The sequence below is a fragment of the Meleagris gallopavo genome, chromosome 3 (assembly GCF_000146605.3).
Source record: "Meleagris gallopavo isolate NT-WF06-2002-E0010 breed Aviagen turkey brand Nicholas breeding stock chromosome 3, Turkey_5.1, whole genome shotgun sequence".
NCBI classification, from domain to species: Eukaryota; Metazoa; Chordata; class Aves; order Galliformes; family Phasianidae; genus Meleagris; species Meleagris gallopavo.
In genome coordinates, this window is record NC_015013.2 from 47,511,913 (window position 1) to 47,518,600 (window position 6,688).

General features: G+C 37.7%; 1 protein-coding gene across 9 annotated transcripts in view; it reads left to right on the top strand.

The window, feature by feature from the left end:
• GREB1L (GREB1 like retinoic acid receptor coactivator) overlaps window positions 1–6,688 on the top strand; it is a 127,939-nt gene that overhangs the window by 52,637 nt on the left and 68,614 nt on the right. For 8 of the 9 annotated variants that reach the window (XR_004159239.1, XM_010708816.3, XM_010708820.3 and 5 more), the window contains one exon: window positions 2,378–2,481. The exons of the other annotated variant lie outside the window; for it this stretch is intronic. The gene's annotated coding sequence lies outside the window, so the exon portion shown is untranslated. The remainder of the gene's footprint in view (window positions 1–2,377; window positions 2,482–6,688) is intronic. 9 annotated transcript variants of the gene reach the window in all.

Below are 6,688 nucleotides of genomic sequence, written 5' to 3' on the forward strand. Positions count from 1 at the left end.
TTTCCACTTGAGAGAGGTTTATGGTGCCATGTCCTTCAGGACAGCCCTGTCTTAGGGTTGAAGTTGTATTTCTCTCTGAGTTCCTAGAGATGATGTTATCTTTTGTTCCCTTAGCAGCGTGGTCATTCCTAAGAGCATCTGTCACTTGGGGCATTGTAAGATGGATGAGTCTCAAGTGAACTGCTGGTTGAAGCAAATGGTGAAAATAAGAGAAGCTGAGGGGGCTGGGGTCTTCAGAAGGGACAGACAACAAGGAAGCTCTGTTAGAAATCAAAAGTAAGCCAGGCGGTAGTGGAAGGAAGAGCCAAGATGGATCACACCCCATGAGTCTTGGAAACTAAGACTGAAGACTGATGTGTGCTGAAAAGACCTGTCTTGGTGAAAATGCCATAGGTTTTCTTCCTATTTGCAAATAAAGGTGGATCTGAAGGGTACGATCTGAACATCATGTGAAGAAATTCTATTTTTGCATCATGCTCTAAGGCTAAGAAAAATCAATGCTGCTGTTAACCAGCAGAAGGGTTGCCAATTTTTTTTGCATTTCTTAAATAGTATGTGAAATCTTTCAATACCAAGTGTGTCTGTAACAACAGAAAATCAAAGCTGAGCTTATTAGTAGATTTGCTTCTGGAAAAACAGGAAACTTGAAATTCTTGGCACTTTGGCTTTCAAAGGGTGCTTAATGTTTTAAACAGTTTCAGTACAGTATCTCTGATGCAGCCTAACTAACTAGTTCAGTTAGACATTGTAATGGAAAGAAAGTGGTGTAAAAAAACAAAACAAAACAACAACAGCATATCCCAAGTCCCCCCAAAACTGCCCCCAACATGCTAACAAGTGAAGCCAGAGCTCCAAATGGAGCAGAGGTCTGTGTCTGCAAAAGCAGCTGGCTGCAAACAAAAGGCACAGCCCAGTGCGTGTCAAGGTTTGGGAAGGGTCTGGGAGGATCTCGACTTGAAAAATTATTTTGTCACACTATTGGCATTGGTCCATAAGGGGAAGCACTGGTTGAAAGGCGAAGAAATTAAGATGATTAGAAGCTTTAAAGCTTCACAAATGGTAGAGTATCTCTCTTCTCAATGGATGTAAATAATAGATGAAAGACTAAGGGTGACAACAAAGGATCAGGGCGTTTAAGAGAATGTGTGCAGCCTGAATAGCGGTCTGTGGCCTAGGGCCAAAGGTCTTAGCTTTGAGTGTAATTAGAAGAAAATACAAAAATGTCATTACTAGCAGGTGAAATGTTCAGCACGTGTCCGAAAAATAGCAATTTCAGACCCAGGAGCTGCTGGAATTGGATTACTGCCGTTCTGCCATCATTAAAGTCATCGCAGAGTACTCTGGTTTGGTCAGGAGCTGAGCATGTTAACCTCGTTGGCCATCTGTGGTAGATCTGCTGCTGGCCTAGCAGGGATGTAGGGCACGAGTAGAGCTGTGTACATGTCTTCGCCCAGAACACAATTCCAAACAAAAACATTTCCTTGGTAAGAGGTAAAGGCTAGAATTGCTTTCCTCAATAGTCTGATTTCTAAAAACAGGAGAAGGAAGAAGTTAAAGCTTTTTCACTTTGCATTTTAAACCCTGGGTTCCGAACTACAGGCATACATCTTGAAGAGTTGTATTCATTCTGTTCTTGACAGCAGGTCTAAAGGTGTAGTAGCAGCTTTAAGCCCAAAATCCTGTTTGTGAGCAAGAAGACAGATTCCTTGAAATCTTTTTACAAAATATTAAGAAGTCAAACCAGCTTGTATGCCTAAAAGTCTTGTCAGAATCCCACTGATGATAACTTAATGCTTTTCCTGATGTTAATTACTGTTCTGTACAGCCCTAAGTATTTTAGGTACTGTTCTGCTCACTACTTGCTCTACCATTGTTTTCATTCTTTTGGGTATTTCAGGTGTATTCTCTTTTATGAATTGTAATTTCTATTATAAATCCTTTCACTTAAATGCCTTTGTGGGATGTCAAGTAGGAGAGAAATCAACAAATTCTGACTTCATTTTGAAAACTGATCTCTACTTCAGAATAGATAATCAACCTCCCATTTAGTTGGCTTTTTTTTAAATGAGGAGTCAAATAATTATATCTACGTTATCATTTCTTTTTGATGTTTTTGTAACAGTTAAATGTTTCATATTGATGAGGTAGGTTCCTAATGTTGCATATGGTGACTTCAGCACCAAAAATATACAATATAGCGACAGACTTGGACGACTTCTCTGGTAGAATGCACAGAAAAAGCAGTGCAGATTTAACCGAGTATGCCCTGTTCCAGGTGTGAATAGGCAGGTTTTGTTGGGTTGTTATAAAATACATGCTGGCATAAATCATTCTAATGTGTTTGTTTTTTTTTTTTTCTTCCCTTTTTATTTTTCAGGCGGTTAGGAGTTTTAAACAGTTTCGCAGCAAGACTTCACAAACTCTTAGCTGCATCCTTTAATCATGACTGCATTTCAGATAGGCTAAAAGGAATCTGAGAAGGTACTGTACTCCTCTTTCCTAATAGAGAATATGTGGGATGTTTGTGTTTAATGTTTGAGGTTTCAAATACACTGACTACATTTTAAGAATGCTGTAGACAGTAGATTTCTATTTTGTTTTTGCTTTGATCATGTATATATCTTAAGTTCTCCGGAGAGGTCTAATATACGCTTCCATTTTTTTCTTACATATTCACTGTGAGGTCAACTTTGTTATTTAATGGCAGTTCTTTTGAAGCTGTAACAATTTTCTTCTGATATTGTACTTAGAAGTGCTGCAAATACCTAAGCTACTAGCTAAATATGAGTTTTATGCACTTGGAGAGTGGGTGTTTGTTTGTTTGTCCTCTCAAAGGGCTTAAAACAAATGGGAAGAAGAATGCTGATCTTTGTCATGATCAGGATAGATTTGTGCTTCCAACTGAGATTCTCACAAGTGTTTTTTCTGACTTCTTAAAGGGGGAGGCTTGACTCAGTACACAGTATTGGGCTTGCATAGTTTCTTGTTGCATTTAAATAGCCAGTGTACCCAGAAGGCTGAAGATGCTTTATGACCTCTTGCATCCCTGGGGCAAGGGCAGTGTGGAGGCCTAGCAGAGCGAGGGGGTCATTGCCACCACCTACGTCCCGAGTGGCTCCCGCAGGGTCCCAAAACCTGCCTGCAGGAAGGCTTTACTTGGCAACATCTGGATCGTGGTAGAAGTCAGTAAGGGGGGAACCTCCAGCGTTTTGCTTCCCTGGGTGCCTGGAAGATGCAACACTCGCCTCCTTGATGGGGGGGAGGCAGATTCTGTGGCCCTGAAGTTAGGCCTAAACAATTGCGGAGGTCAAAGGACAGCTGAGTGCGGTCAATGAGACACCCTGGGGTGTATTTTGTTACTTAGTAAAAGGAGCAGCATCCTAAAACCCTAAAGGATTCTCTTGAAAATCTGTGTTGTGAAAAGGTTTTATGAGTCTGATGGCAAAAAGTGCTGATTTAGCTAAGGAATGCTTTCTTTTGTCTAAATGAAAGGCTAATCCTTACCAAATGTTGGCAGCTATTATAGTGCGGTCAGTGCGGGTCTGAAAGGACAGTTCGAGTAGAAGTGTACTTTGGTATCCCAAATGTTTATCATTTTATTGGTTCTATAACTGAAAAGGTTCCTGAACTTTCACCTTTTGATCCTAAAATTTATATGTCATAATCGAAAAGTACGAAGTAAAACCCATCAGTTAGAAATTAAAAGACTGCTTCTTAAGGAGCTGTCCTGTCCCAGTCACTCTGTGTCTCCTCAAAGATTTGCTTTAGATTATCAGGATACAGCCTCGTTTAAATTATAACTTTTTAATCTCTTAACACTTACTAATTGGTTGAAAATATGAGGGTTTTTTTTGCTGCTCTTGAGCAATTTTAGTTGCTCATGTTGTAATGATTGCAGTGAGTTTTAAAGGATCCTTTTTGAGTAATTAATTCCAATAATTTATTTAGCATTATCTTTCTTCAAATTGACAGATTATTAACGTTTAACATTTGTCACAGAAACAGATAAGAAATCAATGTCAAGAACCAAGACCTCGTAAGTAACAAGAAAGGAAATGCAATAGCAGCTGTCTTTGCAAGAAAGGTGGTGGGGGAAGGAGCATGTATGTGGCTGAAAAGGTTTAGTGCTTTTTGTTTCCCTTTGGAAAGGGGGGTGGCCGTGGGCCACAACCCAAGATCTCAGACTCCTTGGCCCTACTGTCTTACATAAACAGTCATTGTCAAATTAGGAAGAAAAAGATACTTGGGAGCCAGTGCTAGCGTTTTTAAAGTAACTAACATGGTGGTTTGTCATGATCTTTAAAAGAATACCATAAGAAGAGTAAAGAAGAATAAACTGCATAATTTTCAAGGGAAAAAAAACGAGCAAAGATGTTGACAATTTTGTATTTGATTTTTTTTCCTTTTTTGGGGGAAGTAACTTGATTGCAAATTATGGCTCTCGGAAGAGCTTAATTTTTAAACTCTTCAAAAATGCTATTTACAGATGCTTAGCATTTGTTTATGTCAAGGTTAAGGCACCTTTAAACAAATAAAGTTGTGAATGAATAAAGCTACTAAAATACAAATCACCAATTAAACACAGAAGATATTTGTATAGCATTCAAGTTGCTACAAAACTGACACATATTCTGAATTTCTTTTGATAACCCCATCAAATCATCAGGAAATGATAGCATGTGTGTTTGAATGGTACACAGGGGAGTGGATAGATTGGGTAGGGATGGAAGGTAAAGCCTTAACTTTGACTTTCTAGGCCTTAGCTTAATTATTTTGCAATAAGGCAATGACAGATGAAGAAAGAATTAATGATTTATTTATCCATGAGACTTGACTGGCTTTTGCCATAGGAACTTGGTGGGATGTCTGTTCACAGCTTTATAAATACGAATATCTCATTTTTTATATGTGTCTATATGAAATGAAGAGATATTTAATATCAGCGTTAATAATAAAACACTTTGGGGAGTATATATGTGAGCTGGAAAACTTAGTTTTAAGATCCTATACTTTCGTTAGTTAAGATATATAACATGGAAGTACATGCATTATTAAGATTTTTTTCATCTGCTGTTCTGTAGAGAATTGCTCTTTATCTTACTAAAATGTTTATCTTTTTTTTTTTTTTAAACCCAAAAAAGATTTTAGCCCACAGTAAGTATTTTGCATATAGTACTTTTGCAGCAGTCAGAGAAAAGTAGAATATAAATACTGGGAGGGCTATTTTCTTCATACTGAATGTCAATATTCACTGGAAATTTTATATAAGTGCCTTCAAGAGTGCATAGAACCAGTAAATTTTTTGTATTACCAACTCACTAAACAATAATAGCAACTTTGGGAATCAAAATTGCCTCTGATAGCGTGTTTATGTTGCAGGTAAATTAAGCCCAGCTTGTAAACATTCTTAAGACTTTTCTTTTTGGGAGAAAAACAAGTAGGAAGCACATCTGATGCCTCCAGTAAATAATAATTTTAGTATCATTTTTTCTCCTTCTAGGACATAAAGACCCCATACACAATGTGTCAGAACAAGTAACGAATTGCATTACAGAACAAATATGAGCAGCAGAATTATGAAACTCTTCTTTTGCTATTGGATGCTAATATGTAATTATTGATTTTTGCATCTTTTAGGTAAAGATTAAGGTTTTTCTTTGTCAGATCTAAATGATGTTATATAAATGCCCAGAAATAGGTACATCCCTCAAACACCTATTGGGATTCCGAAGAGAAGCCTCAATGGCAATTTTCTGTTTAGATATATCCCTTCAAATGACAAAACTGTTCTTTTTAGATACATCCCTTGGATATGATGATGTTAATGTTTTGTTCCATTGATTACCTGTTTGTGGAAATTTTCATTTTACTGAAAGGCTGGATGTTGCAGAAGGCCTAGCAGTGATGTGCATCTTTGATCTCAAACAGGGACTGCCTCTGGTAATTTCAGAGATGCTTGACAGAGCTTTGTTTATTTTACAGAAGAATTCATGGTATTCTGGGAAGGGGAGAAAGTAGTCAACTTTGACACATGATAAACACATGTTTCGGGGAAGGAAAAAGAATTCTACAAAACACTCCACAATTTGAAGTTCATTTCCAACAAGATTCTGTGTGAGGCGTTTGTCTTTTTAATAGAAATTCTATCAGTGATATAAGCAGTCTCAGCAGGCTGCAAAAAATGTCCATACAATATTTAACTTAAGATTGTGTGTTTAAAGTGATCACTGTGGTTTTGACCTATGCAAGGTTTGTGTCTGTTCAGTGTTTGCTTTTTTAAGAGAAATGGCTGTGAAAGCAGCTTGCTTTATTATTTGTTTGCCTCTGCATTACTAGTTAAAAGAGGCTGCAAAAAAAAGATACTACATACGTCTCTCAACCTGTAGACAGCATGGGAGCTTCAGATTAGAAAATAATTGCTTGTTCCTTTTTAAAAACATATTCTGAGTTATCACGAGGAGAAATGAAACCACTTTGACCTATTCAAAAACCCAATAGTTCCCAATAGTTTTGGGAAGATTTGCACAGGAATGTGCTCTGAGAACTTCTGAGAAACATCCTGACACAGCCTCCCCACAACAGAAGAGAGGCTCCTTTCCACCTTTGCTGGTTCAGCAAGGATAACGCTTTTTTGGACTAGCCTTGTTTTCAATCTGGGCATTAGGGAAAAAAAGAGACTTTTTTTTTT